Raw genomic sequence first — 17,864 nt, forward strand, 5'->3', positions numbered from 1 at the left:
GTGGCCCGTGGCTCAGGGGATGGTGGCCAAGGAGAGGAAATGGTTCAGATTCTGGGTTTTCATCACTCCCCACAGGATGAGGGAATTGTAGGATCACTGGGCTCCCAGAGGAGACATGAAGAGGAAGAAGGGAAAGAATAAGAAATGGGGCTGAAGAGACCCCCAAAGGCAAACCTCATTTTGTCTGAGAGACCTCTGAGCACCTTAGGTTGTAGAAAAGACTTGTGGTGTTAGCAAGAACAGCGCCCTCAATGAACAGCCGTATTTGAACTCAGCGTGTGCTGGGAAGTGGAGAGCTGACGGCCAGTCCTGGCTTCAGCTGTGTGACTTTGGACAAGTCACTTCCCTCTCCAGACCTCACTTGCCTCCTCTGGCAATCTGGTGCACAGGACGAAAACTCCCTTAACTCTCTCTCCTACCAAAGGGGACATCAGCACTGTTGTGAAAAACCTGATTCTAGGGCCAGCCTGTAAACATTAATCGAGTGAATAAGGAGGGAATGAACAAATGAATGATTCAATGAAGAGATGTGTAAATGTAGCATAAGGTGAAAGTGTACCATGATTTTGATTCCCCTTCCCTCCTCCCAGCTCAGCCTTAGCCCACGTGTGAGAAATTGGCCTCAGAACTTAAAGACTTGGGGGCGGGGCAGTGGAGGGGTGGGGATGTTTTCCTTTGACAAAACCTTGGATTGGCGGATGAGTTGAAGTGGTTGGGTGGGAGTGGGATCTCCCTGGGTGTCACCCACTGCACTGCAGCATTTCCTGAGCCCTGGGCAGCAGGCCTGCTGATTCGTGATGCTTTCCATGATTATTTGTCCATGACTACCCCTCAGCCCCCAAGCTGATGATTGAAGGAAGAAACTATAGCTTCAGGGGCAGCAGCTCCCCAAGGCTGAGGTGGTAAGCAGGAGCCCCCAGGAGGTGGGTGGAAGAGTGGAGGCCAGAAGGGTCCAGGCCATGTGAGGCAGGGAGAGGGTAGGAGTGGCCCACGTCTGAGCAGGTGTTGGCATGAATGAAGAGGGGGTCAGGTAGCACACACTTACCAGGCACCTGCTGTGTGAGGTCGTGCCCAGTCCTTGCCTGTGTGCTCTCTGTTCTCCAGCCAGCCTGACAGGAGAGAGAGGTTGGGGTGTATCCTAGGCTTCTTCCTCATTTCTCCTTCTTCCTCACTTCCCCCATTCAGTTATCAAGCCCTACCAAACCTGCCTGTCAGATATCCTCCATTGGTCCCCTTGTCTCCATCCCTGTGACTCTGGTCCAGTCTAGAATCCTCACAGTCTCTCCACCTCCCACCTTTCACTTTGGCTGCCAGGAAGCTCAGTCATCCTCTCAGTCTAGGTTTCTTCTGCTGTTCTTCTGCTCTGCCTCTAATAGGATCATGTGGCTCTTGTTGGAGCTGCATCCAGCCATTTATGGACAGAGTTGTAGGCCCTAAAGGAATCAATAAGGAAAATCTGGTATTCCCTTGATTCTTACGAGGACATCCACTGGCTTTTGAGATTTTTCACATTTCATGGTTCCCACCCAGATATGGAGACATTGGTGCTGAACAGGGCAGGGTATTGGTTCAAAGCAATGTGTTCAAATCCTGGCTCTGCTACTACTAGCTACATGAACCTTGGGCTAGTTACCTAACCACTCAGTGTGCCTCACTTTCCCATCTGTAATGTGGAGATTTAAAAAAAATGATGGTATCTACCTTGTGTGGCTTTGTGAGTGTTAAATGAGATGGCATAAGCACTGTGGTAAGCACTATGTTTGGCAGTATAGTTAGTAGCTGAGTGGGTCTTAGTCATCCTGGGAGGATCAGCAGGACAAGGGGCTGGCTCTGTATGGAATGTTCTATGTCAGTGCTTCTCAAATGTCAATGTCGGCCTGAATTCCTTGGGGATCTGATTCAGTAGGTCGAGGTAAGCCCTCCAGGCGCATTCCTAACCTGCTCTTAGATGATGCCAGTGCTCCTGAGGAAAGTTTATACTTTAATCTACGCTGTGAGGACCTGGCTGTGGTGGAGATCCATCGCGGAGACCCAAGGGGAATGGAGGACCTGGGACTGGTGTCCTGCCCAACCCATCCTGATACTCTGAGGAAGCTGGGCTCTGAGCTGAGTCTGAGACAAGGATCAATATGTTCTTCACCACTAGGTCATTGACACTTAGAAGGGCTCAATAAGTATAGGTTGAATGAATGAATGAACCAAAAATCTAGTGAAACGTGGGCTCCACAGGGTTGGCTGTGCTCCCTCTGCCTGGAAGTGGCCCTGTCCCTACGAGAACGCCTCTTTCTCACATTCTGCCCATTAAGCTCCCAAACCCAGAGTGATTAATTAGTCTGAAGCCTCACTTTGAGCTGGTGACAAACAGGGCCAGACAGGTCAGGGACCACAATCCTGAAGGGACTTTTGCCTGCTCTCTGAGCATTCCAGCCAGGGCTTGTGTGGGATGGCTGTAGAGATTGAGCCAGATGAACCATCTATGTCCTTGGGAACCCCTTGGCCCCTCTGGGAGGGAGCCCAGGAAGGGCCTGTGCATCTGAGGACTCAACTCTTCCCTCTCCATGTCTTTCCTGGTTCTGAAAGTTCTTTGTGTGAAACTTGCTGCTGAGCTGAGCCAGAGCCCTGCACGGTTATGTGGGTGCACATGTGCATGATGTCAGTGTGCTCCCTGTGTGGCAGGTGCTGGGGCACATACACGTGTGTGGACCTGTGTGGGTTGTATGGAGCTGTGTCGGGGTCTGGGTGCACTATGTGTGCACCAGTGAAGGATCATACCCACGGACATGTGCCCCCTCCTCCTCTGCCAGTTCTCTATGGCCCCTCTGTGCTTTCCTACCATGGGAAACAGCAGACTCCAGACTCTGGACAAAATGAGATGCCGAGGTTGCAGAGAAAGAAAGCTGAGGTGCAGCAGGAGAACCAGCCTCCCCCTGTGAGGAGCCCAGCAAGCATTCTGCCTGCAAGCCTGAAGTGGGGTCAACTCCCTCCAGGATCTGATCTGAATCCCAGAGGGACCAAGTCTCTTGCTCAGACTGAGGCCAGGCCATTTCCTGTTTCAGACAGCGGACTGAGGGTAGTGTTTCCCTCCTGTCTCCTAGAAGCAGCAAGTGGCCAATGGGCAGTGGCCTTGGGTGCCTGGGATGTGCTGGACACCATTCCTGCTGGCCAGTGGCTCATCACAGGCCACAGGGACCCTTCTCAGCACTTGACTCATATAGGCAGGAATAGCTCCATTCTTCAGGGAGAGAAACCAAGGTTCAGGAAGGGGCAAGACCCACCCAAAGGAGTGTCCAGTGCTGTACTATGAACCCAGCCCAGGGTCAGGAGTGGGGACCCTGAGATCCAGCTGGAAGTGACTGCTTGGGGGTGGGTCCTTGAGAGGCAGGGTTCTAAGGCTGACTTGGCCAGTTTGTGGTAAACATCACCCACCAAGAACAAGTGGGGTGTAAGCTGTAAAGTGCTTGATTATTGTACCAGGATTGAAGGGTGCCAGCTAGTGACTGAGGGTAGCTCAGGAAGTAGCTATCAGGGAGTCAGTGCCCACAGGTGGAAGAGGGTCTGAGGACCCCAGGAGAAGGGCTTTGGCCTTGGGCACACCCCCATGAGGAGCCTACATTCAGGGCTAAGCTGGGAGAGCCTAAACCTGAGTTAATCCTGTAAGTCTTCCTCCTCCTCTTGTGTAACTGCTTTTGTTCCCTGGGGAAATCGAGAGCCTGTGGTGACCAGGAACACCACAAATCTCAGGCGGCATCTGGGCCTGCTTAGGATTGTGGCAAGAATTGCCAAGCCTGGGAAAACAAGGTCTATGAACTGGGGGTTTGTGGGCACTCCAGGAGTGGGCATGTGTGTGTACTACATGCAGAGACACGAGCACAGGCAAACACGTGTGAATAAACATATACACTCCAGGGCCACTCACATAGACACACACGTGTACCATTCCAAACACAAGCACTCTTGTGAATACATGTGCATCTTCCCAGTCAGACCCACACATAGCTGACACCTGCTATGACACACACACACACACACCCATGCAGACATTCATGTAGGTACCTCCTCTCCTGGCCTGGGGGCCTGCAGTGTGGGATGCATGACCCTCACAGTTACCTCAGGCTTACTCTCTCCTCCAGGAATAAGCTTTCCAGGCCTCCCAGCCTTGTCCCTTTCCAAGTCTCCTGCCTCACCTTCCCACCACAAGAACAGAGGAAGGGCTTTTGTGTCAGCTGCCAGCCCACTGGGTTAGGAGCAGAGGTGTCTTTGTCTTTTCTGAAGAACTGGTTCTGTGGAATTTTCACTTCTTTCCTGTCAAGGGTCAAAGGCCTGCTCTGGAGGCTTCCTCAGGGCCCCACAAGCTCAAGGAGGCTGGTTTTTAGACAAACAGGGATGTTGAGCAGGTAACAACCCCTGTCATGTGAGTGGTGCCTAAAAGTTTGTGGAAGGCCTTCTTGCCAGTGTCTAGCTCATTATTCATGATAGTCCTAAGATGTAGGTGCCTTAGTTTCCTCCCTTTAACAGATGAGAGAACTGAGGCCCAAAGAGGGATGGGACTGACCTGAGGTCACACAGCAAGATGAGGCAGAGTTGACCAAAACTTTAATCTCCTGGGCTTGGGCTGAGGGGAAGTGGTTTCAGTCTCCTGGGGCTTAGAGAAGGAGACTTTGGCCTGCCAGAGCTTGGAGGATGGGGTAGGCTGGGGCTACCAAGTGAGCCCAGTGGAGGAGCGCCTCCCAGGCCAGTGCTCTGCCGAGGCTCAGCCCTTAGTCCACCCTTGTGGACATGCCTGAGGAGAGGGCAGGAAGGAGAACAAAGACACTTTTGCCTTGCTGTGTGAAACAGGCAAGTCCCTGCCCCTCTCTGGGCCCAGCACCTTCTCTCTATAGAAAAACATCAGGGTTGGTTAGAGAATGCGCTCTCTCCGAGCCTGGGGAAATCTTCTGCAGGGCTGCGAGTCTAATGCAGGCCCTGGTGGTCCTGAGTTGTGACCTGTGCCCAGGGAGCCCTGGCCTTGGCCCCTGGCCTGCTGCTGAGATCCACCGAGGCTGAGCCTGGCACAGAGAGGTGGGCTCAGGACCTGGGGTCTCCTCCAGGCTGGGCAGAAGGTGGTGTTGTGAGAAGAGGACCCAGCAAATTCAGATGGCGCCCATCCACCCCCTGGATTTCTGTCCCTAACTCTCCCTATGTTTCTCTATAGCTCTTGTCTCTGCCTGAGCTGTTCATTATTTAGTTAGTAACTAAAATGAACTAGTCTCCCTTGCTAGAATGTAAGTGCTTCAAGGGCAAGGGCTTTGTTCTGTGGTCCCAAGTGCCTTGAGCATTATCTGCACAGGGTAGTTGTCTTATAAGTACTTATAAAAAGGAAGCAGAGGAAGAGGAGGACTAATCTTATGGATGAGGAGGGACTGGCCCACACCCACCATTGATCTGAAGCAGAGACACCCTGGCTGCATTTCGTTAAGCCCAAGCGCAAAGACTGATGGGAGCTGGGGAAGGGGATGGTGGCCTGGGCTCCGACTTTTTCACCCAAATCACTCTCAATCTGAAGAGCTATCCTCAGTCCCCAGGGGGAGGGCATGGCATCTGGACCTGTGGGGCCAGAGCTATAGACAACAGAGCCATTCATCTCGGGGTCTCAGCCTCTTTTAACGGGCCTTCCAGGCACTGCCGAGAAAACCAGGTTAATTGTTCCCAATGGCAGCAATGTGCAGGGCCGGGATGCTCTCCAGACTTGAGAAAGGCTGGGAGAAGACTGAGGGGTGGGGTGGAGAGGAGGAGAAAAATGGTCATTTGATGAATGGCTACTCTTGGCCAAGCCCTGATCTTTAAATATCACCTCACTCAATTCTCCCAACGACCCTTTGATGATACCCATTCTGGGCTTGAGCACATTCAGAGGACAAAGTGGCTGCTCACAGCTGGGTAGTGGCTGGGACAGTCTTGGTATTAGGGACTTGAGCTGGAATGTTCTTGGGGTTTGGGCCCCAGCCCTGCCACTGGCCAGCTCTGTGCTGTAACAAGTTACTTCCCCTGCTCGGATTTCTCAGTTTCCTCATTGGCTGTCTCCCTGCACATCTGGGAGACATGCATGTGACAGTTTGTGGCACGGGAACTGGCTAGAAGCAGGGACTGCTCCAGGAGTCAGAATCTGCCTCAACGCTTGACAGATCAGCGAGGAGCTCACTTTCTCCTGGGTGAGTGTTCTGGGCCCCTGCTTGAGAGTACAGAGCCCCCACCTCCCCTGGGAACTTGGTCCATTTGCAGCCTGGAGAGGGAGTGGGAACAGCTTGGGGGGGGGGTCTTCCTTCCTTCCTTGGCCTGGCTCTGTGCCTTGAGCTGCAGGCTGTGCAGTGTGGAGGGCAGAAGAGATGGAGACACGGGGACTGGGCTGGGCTGTGGTGGAGGAGTGGAATAGCTCAGGCAGGATTGGGAACCACATAGGACTGGGTCTGAGTCCCAAGGACAGTTGCCCTTTATAGGCTTCAATTTGTAAAATGGGAGTAACAATGGTCTCCCCCTGAGTATTTGAAAACTGTCAAGTGTTGTATACTGGTGAGCATCCCTCAGGGAGGAGGCTGTGTCCCCGGGAGCCTGCAGCAGGCAGAGGCTAGGAAGGAGCAGGACCAGATAGGAGTCCACAGGAGAAGCCCCTGGGAAGCTCTTGCCTCCACCGTCCCAGATAATCTCAAGACAGCCTGGAGCTGACCCCATATGACTGGTGGGGAAAGTGAGTCTCTGAGTCCTGGTGTGATTTACTAAAGGGGAATGAAGCAGGGTGAACTAGTGTATCTGGGGGAGCTGGGTTAAAACTTTTCTGATGTTTCTGTTGCCATTCAACTCCCACGACACCACCACCAAAAGATAAAAATTGAGCAGCACAGCCCATGGGATGGGCCCTGGCCTCTTAAAGATATCGCAGATGCGTATCTCTTGCCAGCTCTAGAATGGGTCCTAAGCCAGTTCAAGGAGTCTCTCCACCTCTCAGTATCAAATGAGATGATAAATGAGAAGGCTCTTTGCAAACTGTAAAGTGCTGTGTTTCTGATGGTGCATCTGCGTGTGTGTGCAAGCCCTTGGGTGTATATGCCTAAGTGAGAGTGTGCAGCTTGTGAGCGTGTGTGCACAATCTCCTGGCCTGGCTGGTGGGGTAACTCCATGCTGCCCAAGGCTCCCTGTTTAGCTAGGACTCTTCTCCTCTAAACTTCTTGCAGTCTTTTTTCTGTGTTTCCTCATTGCTTCTTAGTTCACCAGAAGAGAGGGCGCCATGGTCCGGAAACCTAGCGATTGTCTGTGAGCCTGCTGACTCTTCTCCCCTCCTGCCCACCCCCACCGCCTCATCCTGTGGCTGCCCCTGGAGGCCTGGCTGCCTGTCGCTCCCAGCATGGCCCAGTCTGCAGGGCTGGCAGCTTGTCTGGCTCCTCTGTGTGGCCCACCTGCCACCTCTTTTCCCTCCAGTGCTCTGCACCAGCCACTCTCACATCATTGTCTCACTGAGTATTCACAACATCCCAGCATCCCCCCACCACCTGCCAGGTGCTCTTATTATTCCCATTTTATAGGCAAGGAAATGAAGTCTCAGTGGGGGAAATGGCTTTCCCAGAGTTACCCAGCCCAACTAGTAGCAGTGCTGGGGTTTCTACTCCTACCTCCAAAATTTATCCTAACTGTTGTGGCCTATCTAGCAGGGGTGTGCTGGCTGGTTGGCTAGACGAATAAATGAATAAATCACTCAATCGATATTGAGATGAAAGAGAAGGTTAAACAATAATAACAATGGCTATTGCTTAGTGAGCACCTACTTTGTGCTAAGTGCTTCACGTAAAAGCAAATGCAGGCAAGATTATGGTTTTCCCCATTTTGCAGTTGAGGAGGTTCAGAGAAGTTAAAGCATCTTGTCCAGTGTGGGACCTGGGATTCTAACTCATCCTCCCTAGAGGAGCAGAGCCTGGTGACAGGTGCCCATTGTGGCAAAGGCCAGGCAAGACTCTTAGGAAGTTATGTCTAAAGGGCTCTCCCCAGTGACACCCACCCCCACCCCTCCTGTCCCAGGGCCATTTCCCCATTTATCTCTGAAATGGGTTTCTATTTCAGTCTATGGTGGGGATCTGCTGGTCCAGATCTGACTGTTCCTCTCTGTTGGCACATCTAGTGAGAGCCAATGCCCTGGCCTGGGCACATGGCAGTATCTTCCTGTTCCTCCTGCCCCAGGGCCAGCCTTGTCCTTAACAGCTTCCATGGGATGGCAGGCCTGTGCAAGATGCAGTAGTGGATCTGTGGAGATGGCCTGGGTGGGTCAGTGGCATCTGTACCCAGCCCTGTGCTGGCTGCCAGGGACCCAGAGAGGAGTAGAGCCAGCCCTTTGCTTAGAGGACTCATGGGCTGGGTACTGAGGCCTGGGTGGATTAAGTCTGTAGTAGTGGGGAAAGAGCTTGGCATCCTGACTCCCAGTGCAGCACTGATTTTCATGGCCTGGGACAGAGCAGGAGCTGTTCTGTGGCCCCAGGAGAGAGCTGACATGTGGAGTCTAGGAAGCAGATCTCAGCTCCAGGGGATGATATTATCTCTTTCAAGCCAGGAGGATGAGAATCAGCTGGTCAGGTCAGCCTGAAATTCCCTGAGGGCCTTCTGTTGGGGGACAGGATAGGGGTAGGGGACACTCTTCAAAGGGAAAAGAAATCAGATGCTGAAATCCGAGCTGGGTTTAAATCTAGATACTAGCATTTGCTGGCTGTTGGCTGACAAGTTATTTAACTTCTTGGAATCTTAGTTTCCTCATTTGTAAAATGGGATAATAGTATCTACCTGGCCAGCTCATGGAGTGTATAAAACAAGATAATGCACATAAAATTACTTGTAGGTGTTTAGGAAGTTTGAGTTCACTTCCCTCCTCACCCTGGAGAGCCCTTCATCTGAGGGAGGGGATATTCCTTTAGGCAGCAGCTAGTCTGATTGTTGAGGCAAGAGACAAAACTTGTAAGATGTTAGAAATGAACTCCCCAGATTCACCAACACTTGACACCGTGGTGCACAGTCTTATTTCTCATGTCACAAAGGGGAGATACAGACACAGAGAGGCTGATGTGTAAGGCAGCCTCAAACACCTCTGCTGTAGAAAGTTGCTAGAATAAAACAGACAGATTAAAATCTGCACAGTCCCCAGCCTCCTGACCAAGCTGGAAACCTCCCTGTCAGACTTTCAGACTTAGATTCACTGAGGACCTACTTTGTGCTAGGCCCACATTATAGCTTTATTATAGGCTTATCTTTACAATAACAGCAACAACCATGAAAGGTTAATACCGTACCCACGTTTAGTAAGTGGGGAAGCTGAGACTGAGTGTTACACTACGTGCTCAAGGTCATACAGCTAATAGAAGCAGAGGGAGGATTCGAACCCAGGACACTCTGGCCCTGAAACCCATGACTCTCCTACTCCATAGGGTACTTGTTCCACAAAAGATATCAGGCCTCATATCAGAAATACATAAAATAAAAAGACAAAATATAAATGACAACATAAAAAGAGGTAATTAGGGAAATATAAATCAAAATCACAATATGATACCAACTTATACCTAGTAAGATGGCTATCAAGAAAAAGACGGACAATAAGAAGTGTTGGTGAGGATATGGAGAAACTGGAACTCTCAAACAGTGCTGGTAGGAATGTGAAATGGTGTAGCCACTTTGGAAAAACTTGTCAGTTCCTCAAAAATTAAACGTAGAGTTACCATATGACTCAGCAGTTCTATTCTTAGGTATATACCCAAGAAAATTGAAAGCATACATTCACATGAAAACTTGCATACAAATAGTCATAGCTGTGTTATTCATAATAGCCAGAAAGTGGAAACAACCCAAATGTTCATCAATTGATGAAGGAGTAGACAAATATGGTATATCCATAAAATGGAATATTATTCACCTATAAAAATGAAATTCTAATCCATGCTACAGCAGGGTGAACCTTGAAGACATTGTGCTAAGTGAAATGAGCCAGAAACAAAATGGTGCCTATTATATGATTTAATTTATGTGAAATATCTGGAATGGGCAAATCCATAAATATAGAAGGTAGATAGGTAGTTTCTACAAGATGGAAGGAGAGAGGAATAAGGAGTAACTGCTAATGAGTACAGGCTTTCTTTTGTGGTAGTGAAAATGTTCTCAAATTAGGTAGTGGTGATGGTTGCACAGTCTAAAGAATATACTAAAAACCACTGAACTGTACACTTTGAAAGGGTGAATTTTAGGTGCATTATATCTTAATTAAAAAAAAATACAGGAGCGAGAAGAACTTACATAGAAGTTGAGACTAACGTCGGTCCTAAGGTAGGAACATAGGGAAACTCAACTACAAGCTTCCTGGCAGCTGGAGTGAAAAGGGAGAAACAGCCTCCAAGAGGAAGAAAGTGCTAGCTTGTTAGGGAAACCCACTTTTCCAGGATGTAGCTCTCGGGCAAGATTCCCACAAGGCTACCTTGCCTATCATAATGACTTGTCAAAAACACCAGTTTCCTAAATCTCCCACCTGAGATTCTGATGCAAGTAGCATTAGGGACTATGAAGGGCCTGAGATGTTACCACACTTACAAGCAAAAAATTAGCCTACTACAGTTCCATGGATGCTGGCAGAAGGACTAAGACTCCTAGCTAGAGACAAAGAACTCTGTTCCTCACATCAGTGGCAGCAGGGAGAATGTCAGTATTAGCACTGGTTCCTCAAGCCCCAATTCCCACAAGGCATTGCAAGGGCCAGATAATACCTGCCCATGCAGTGGGTTGCATTGCAAGACAGGAATCCAGACCTGAGGCAACTCAAATCTTTTCTAATGAGCAGTAAGCCTGCCTGACATTTGCCCCACAGGAAGACATTATCTCTGTCATGACAGACAGCCAACAAAACTGCCTTGTGCTCCAGAGGGAGACACTGTCACTATCTTCCAGGTCTATATGCTATGTATACGTCGCTGAAAAGATCTTCTGGAATAAAGGCAGTCTGTCTCTGCTCGATAGACAGGCCAAAATCTGAGAGACCCATGAAGAATTGTCTCCTGACAGACACATAGATACAATGGTCAGGGCTGTTTTCGTTTGTTATTGTGGTAAAATATACATAACATAAAATTAACCCTTTTTTATCATTTTTTTGGTCGGAAGATATACATAACATAAAATGAACCATTTTTACTCACAACACTTCTGACACCAAATATGTGGGGGGGTTTTCTCTTGACACCAGCTAATTCTGACATCATCTCTGAGGGTTAGTGCGGACCCCTTAGGTTAAGGGCTAAGTCTCACAAGACAAGACTACCTCCCCTGCCCAGCCCCTGCCAAATTCAGATACCAGTCACAAGTCCTGAGCCTCCTGTACTTTTGACTGGCTATAAATCAGGAGTTTCCATGACCCCCTCCTAGGGTTCAATAATTCACTAGAATGGCTCACAGAAATCAGGAAAGCATTTTATTTAACTATCACCAGATTATTATAAAGGATACAACTCAGGAACAGCCAATGGAAGAGATGCACAGGGCAAAGTATAGGGGGAGGGGCCAGGAACGTCCATGCTCCCTCTGGGTGGGCGATCCTCCCAGCACTGCGATGTGTTCACCAACCCAGAAGCTCTCAGAACACTGTTGTTTAGGGTTTTCCTTGGAGGCTTCATAATGGAGGCACAATTGTTTATATCATTGGTCATTGGTGACTGAACTCAATTCAATCTCTAGCCCCTCTCCCCTCCCTGGAGGTTAGGGATCGAGGCTCAAAGTTCTAAGCTCATCAAGCTTTGTTCAGCCTCCATCCTGAAGTTATCCAGGGGCCTGCCAAGAGTTAACAAAAGATGCTCCTATCGGGAAATTCCAAGGGATTTAGGAGCTCTGTGTCAGGAACCAGGGGCAAAGACAAAATATATATTTCTTATGCCATACATAAAATTTTCCATTTTAACCTTTTTGAGTATACAGTTCAGTGGCATTAAGCACATTTACATTGTTGTGGAACTATCAGCACTATCCAAATTGAAAACTTTTTTGTCCCAAAATGGAACACTGTACCCATTAAACAATAACTCTCTATTTCTCTCTCCTCCAGCCCACTATTCTACTTTCTGTCTCTATGAATTTGAGTAATCTAGGTGCCTCATATAAGTGGAATCATACAATATTTGGCCTTTTGTATCTGGCTTATTTCACTTAGGGTATTTTCAAGGTTCATCTGCGTTATATCATGTATTAGAATTTCCTTCCTTTTTAATGCTGACTAATATCCCATTGTATGTATATAAAACCATTTGTTTACCTGTTCTTCCATCGATGGACATTTAGGTTGTTTTCATCTTTGGGCTATTATAAATAATGTTGTTGTGAACCTTGGTGTATAAATATCTGAGTCCCTGATTTCAGTTCTTTTCACCTAGAAGTGAAATTGCTGGATCTTTTAGTCATTCTATGTTTGTTTGTTTGTTTGTTTTTGAGGAACTGCCATACTGTTTTTCACAGATCTGCACTATTTTTACATTCCCACCAGCAATGTGCAAGGGTTCCAGTAGCTCCACATCCCCACCAACATGTTATTTTCCATTTTTTCTTACATAGCCATCCTGATGAGTGTGAGGTAATATAGTTTTGATGTGCATTTCCCTAATGATTAGTGATGTTGAGCATCCTTGCCCAGTTCATTAGCCATTTGGATATATTCTTTAGAGAATGTCTATTCAAATCTTTTCCCAATTTTTGAGTTCGGTTGTTTTTTGTTGTTGAGTTGCAAGAGTTATATATATATATTTTTCTGGGTATTTATCCCTTATCAGGTATATTGCTTGCAAATATTTTCTCTCATTCTGTGGGTTGCCTTTTCATTCTGTTGATGGCATCCTTTGATGCACAAAAGTTTTTTAATTTTGATGAAATCCAGTTTATCTATTTTTTCTTTTGTTGCCTGTGCTTTTGGTGTCATAGTGGTCAGGCCTGTTTTTATTGCACATGACAAATGCAACTAATTTGGGCAAGAACGGTATTAGTGAATGTAAAGGAAAATTCAAAGGCTGACCTAGCTCAGACACGGTTAGAGCCAGCAGTTACAGTGATGCCATCAGAACTCTCTCTTTTTGTACACTTTCTCCTGATTTTCTACTGGTTCCTACACTCTCATCCAAATTTTTCCAGAAGCATCAGGCTTCCATGACCCTCATAGCTAATAATCCTGGGAAAGAACCTTTCACGCTGGTTCCACCAAAATGCTGGAGTAGACGCTAATTGGTTTCCCTTGAACCAATCACTGGTTAAGGGTCTAGATAGATGCTCTGATTGATCAGCTCTGGGTCAGATGCCTGCCTTGAATGAGCAAGATTACCATGGAATGGAGGAGGGGGCTCCCCATTTCACAAGCTGCTTGACAGGCAAACATTCTTCCCCCAAAGTGGTCCAGGAATCTGATGGGTAGCAGGGTTGGGAGGCTTTGTTTGACAGGACATGCCTCACCTCAGATTTCCCATGGGGGCACTGGAAGTAGAAGGAATCCTTTTAGTTGGTCCCTGAAGACTTCCTGGAGGAGGCAGCATTTATGGTGCCCTGTGATTAGTAGGAGGCTGAGCCCAAGCAATCTGGGTCCCAGGCAGATTAAGCAGAGCAATGGAGGGGCTGAATTTCCCTGCCACCTGAGAACCTCCCTACACTAACCCTCGTGTACTGTAGGAGCTAAGACTGTGAACTCTGGAGCCAGACTGCCTGGGCTCATAGCCCAGTAGCCATTTCTTCTACCTCTGCTACCTTGGGCAAGTCAGCTAAGCTCGCTGTGCCTTGGTTTTTCACTTGAGGTATAAAATGGAGATAATACCAGTCTTATCTCGCAGGGTCATTATGAGGATTAAACAGGGTACTGTACATCCGGCACAGAGTAATAGTTCAATACTTGTATCATTTATTATAAGTTTGGGCCTCTTTTCTGACCGCATTTGCTGGTACACTGGCTGCTCCAGCTGTGTTCACCGTTCTTCAGTGTGTTTCACCCAGCCTCTGCCCTTACTGTTCTCTCTGCCTGGAATGCCATTTTCCTCTATGTGCACTTGGCCATTTCGTTGCTGCCGCCTCCACCATGCCTTCCCTGCCTGCCGAATCATCCCTCCCTGCCTGGGCTCCCACAGGGCTCTGGCGCAGGACGTCTGCCTTGGATTGCAGGCCTTCATGTACACGTCCTTTGTCTATGCTGAGCTCCTGAGTATAGGACTTGGGGCTCCTGTGTTGTTGAATTCACAGTGGGAACCTGCCAGCTGCAGTGTGGGGAGAGGGCTATCCAGGGGCAGAACCACTGACCGTGGCACAGAGGAGAGCACAGCTGGTCCCAGAAAGTGAAAGTAGTTCAGGGCCCTGCAGGTTGCATGCGAGGGGCAGGCATGAGTGCTGAGAACAGAGAGGTCAGCAGGACCCGGGTTTGCCCTTATCCTCAGGCTCTGGGAAGCCATAAAATGCTTAGGCAGGACAATGATTAGGTTAGATTTTTGCTGAGCAAGAACCCCTCTAGCTGCAGAAAAGGATGGATTGGCCGGGGAGGTGGAAGACAGAGCATGAGATGGCCGCCAACTAAGTTGAGGCAGGGACCACAGGATAAGAGGAGGGGATAGTCTGACAAATGCAAAGATGGAGAACACACAGGGCTTGATGAATGGTTTGAAGTGGGGCCTCCCTGGGTTTTCCCACAGGGAAAATGGCAATGAGCAGGCCCTGCCCTGCTGGCCTCTCCACCTGAGACTGGAGGGTAGCAGGCACTGGCACTGACCACTTTAACCAGTTAGTAACCATCTCTCCCTTGCAGTCCCATATACTCCCCACAGCCCAGTCCCACCCCTGGGTAGCGCCCAGGTCAAGCACAAGGCCAGACACTGAGGGAGCGTGGTCAAGTCTGCAAGCTCTAGAAACCAGAGCCAGGCCTCCTCACCAACCCCACCCCCAGAAGGCTGGTGAGGCTGAGGCCCAGCCTGGCTGAGCTGTGCTGATGGGATCATCTGGTTCCTTTGGACAGAGTGGGACCTGGGCTCCTGCACCAGAGAAGGAACCAGCCCAGACCCACAGTTCCTGGGAGCGGATGGTTCCTTCCTGTTTGGTCCTCATCAGCCATGCATTACAGAGGCTGGTATTGGAAGGGAAGTGTGCCCTGGGAATGGTGCTGGGCACAAGGGCCAGGCCAAGGCCAGATGCCAATGCCGTAGGATCTCCACCGCTTGCCAGCTGAGGGTTCTCAGGAAGCATGAATCCAGCTGCCCAGCAGTGGGGCTAGGACTAGGACCAGGTATTCTGCCTTCTACACCTGACATCCATCTCAAGGCCCAAAGAGCTGTGTTTATCCCAGGAGCTAAATGCCTCTCTTCTCTGGGTCTTAGTTTCCTCAGCTGCCAAATGGGTGTGAAGGAGAAGAGGAGAGAATTCAGGAAGCTCTAAGGCCTCTCCCTACCCAGTCAGAGATGGGAGGGCCTACATGGGCCTGGCAGTTGGAACAAGTTACCCTTCAGAACTCTTCTGAGTCCCCATCCACCAAAGCCACAGCCTTGCTTCCCCTGGAGAGGAGAGTCAGACTGGGGCAGCAGGCTTGGTAACAGGGTACAGGGGCAGAAGGCCCTCCATGGACTCTGCAGGGCTGTAGGTCATCCTCTTGCCTGCTCTGGGTCTCAGATTCCCGTCCGTGACCTGAGGATCGAAATAGGGCATCTCTGAGAAACTGACTCCTCCAGTCTGTCTTTCTAGCACTATGGCTGTCAATGCTTGTGGACAGGAGTGTAGAAGAGGGATAGAAGGCTGCTATAAGCCCGGGTTTCAAGGCCCCTGATTTGGCCCTACCACCAGCTGGCCCTGCAGCCTCCCTGTCCCAGCCACTTCATGCGGTTGTCTCTGACCTGGACGCTAACCATATCCAATCCATCCTCCATCCAGCAGCACAAGGAACCTCCTAAATCTCAAATCTGATCATTCCTCTGCCCTGCTTTACAAACCATCGAGGGCTCCTTGGCTGGTATCCACAATGCAGAGACTAAATTTGTAGCCTGGCATTTGAGTGAGGCCTGTTGGGACCTGGCTCTGATGACCTCTCAGCCTCACCTCCTGTAAACACAAACACATGTAGATACCTGTACCCTCATATCTCCAGCAGGTCTCTCTGTGGGGAACACCCTCCCTTTCCTTGTCCATAGTCCACCAAAGAATCATCTCCTCCAGGGAGCCTTCTTTAGTACCGCAGGCAGAGATAGGGGCCTCCTCTGCCTTTCCAAAGACCCCTTCATCAGTCTTTCCTCCAGGACAAGGACCAGAGCCCAGTGAAGTCTGTGCACATTGTAAGCCTCCCTGTAAATACGTATCAAATGAATAAATGAGTGAAAAAGTGAGTGAGTGAATAAGCAAAGACTACAAGTGAGGCCATTCTCAGCTGGTCTGTGGTAAAATTGAAGCAATGATAGAAGCCCCACTGAGTGAATACCTGCTCGCATGAGATACCAGGCTGGGTGTTCTAGATCCATTACTTCATTTGAGCCCCAACAGCGCTGTGAGGTGGGTATTATTATCTTTATTTTGTAATTAAGGACACTGAGGCTCAGAGAGGTAAAGTCAGTATTTATAAGAGCCAGGACAGCAACCAGGTCTGTCAGGTACCAGGCTCTGTAGAGGAGGAAACAGTGATGTGTGGCAGAGGGGTGCAGATGCCAGGAAGGGACATTTGGCCCTAACTGACCTGGACCCCACCCAGGGAGAGGGATGGGTTGAGGTGGGTATATGGGACTTAATGGGAGAATTAGAATTAATGAGGCTTGAAGAATTCTGGGTTTTCCAGGGACTAAGGAGAGACGTGTTCTGGAGTGGATCTCATATCTTGTATGACCACGGGTGGTGCTGGGGGTAGCTAGGTGAGCTTTGTGCCTTCCACCCTTACCTCCTCCATGATTGACAGCCCCTCCGATTATATGATACAGACAATTGATGTTTTCTCAAACCAATGCCATGAGCTATGCAAAGGTATCAGTCCCCTCATCTACCCCCTCCAGAATACCACCTTTCTTCCCCCCTCAACCCCCGTTCCCACCTAAACAAACATTCTGGAGAGGCCATGTCTACCCTGAGCGCCACCCTCAAATTCCCAGCAGAGTCCAGGCCCTTTCCTGAAAGCCACATAAGCAGCTCCCCTCCCCCAGCCCAGCACCAGCCTCAACGGGGTGATGTCAAACAGAAGTCACCTCACAATGGTCTGTTTTTTTCCTAAAGTCTGTTGCATCAAGGTCACTTCTGAGATTGTGTTGACATTCTTGAGCTATCCCTAGAAATTCATCCATCCATCCATCCAACAAATACATATTGAGTACCTACTTCGTGTCAGGTACTATCCTAGGCACTAGGGATGCAGTAGTGAATAAAATATGAAAACCCCTGCCCTGGTGGAGTTTATGTTCTGGTGGAAGGAGGCAGACAATAAGCAAACAAGTCAGATAGTATATTCAAAGATGATAAATGCTAAGGAGAAAAATACAGCGGAGGAGGGGAGTAGGTGGGAGGTTGCAATTTTAGCTAGCGTGGTGGCGGGGAGTGGGGGAACCTCACCACAAAGGTGTCGTTTGAATGACCACCTGAAGGACATGAGGTCTGTCCTGTGTTTTTATACACACTCTACATGCAACAGTGCACTCCTAGACAGGGTCCCCTGTGCCACCCGCTGGCCCCCCACATTATACTCTGAGCCCTGCAGGTGCCCTGACTTTGATCTCTGCCCCCCAGGCCACCTCTCAGGTGCCTACAAAGTGCTGCCCCTCCCACACTAGCTTGGCCATAGATAAGGCCCCAGTCCCATATGGCTGACATCTGACAGGATGGAGGCAAAGGGTTTTGTCTTCTGG

General features: G+C 49.4%; 1 protein-coding gene across 5 annotated transcripts in view; it reads left to right on the top strand.

The window, feature by feature from the left end:
- The window catches only part of P2RY6 (pyrimidinergic receptor P2Y6), a 53,767-nt gene that overhangs the window by 24,392 nt on the left and 11,511 nt on the right, over nt 1-17,864 (top strand). Inside the window, exon 1 of one of the 5 annotated variants that reach the window (XM_045508802.2) lies at nt 5,098-6,188. The exons of 2 other annotated variants lie outside the window; for them this stretch is intronic. The gene's annotated coding sequence lies outside the window, so the exon portion shown is untranslated. Of the gene's footprint in view, nt 1-5,097; nt 6,189-17,864 lie in introns of those variants that run through there. 2 more of the 5 variants (XM_074372594.1, XM_010973099.3) reach the window with 2 other exon arrangements.

This window comes from Camelus bactrianus, chromosome 10, assembly GCF_048773025.1.
Source record: "Camelus bactrianus isolate YW-2024 breed Bactrian camel chromosome 10, ASM4877302v1, whole genome shotgun sequence".
In the NCBI taxonomy this organism is placed as follows: Eukaryota; Metazoa; Chordata; class Mammalia; order Artiodactyla; family Camelidae; genus Camelus; species Camelus bactrianus.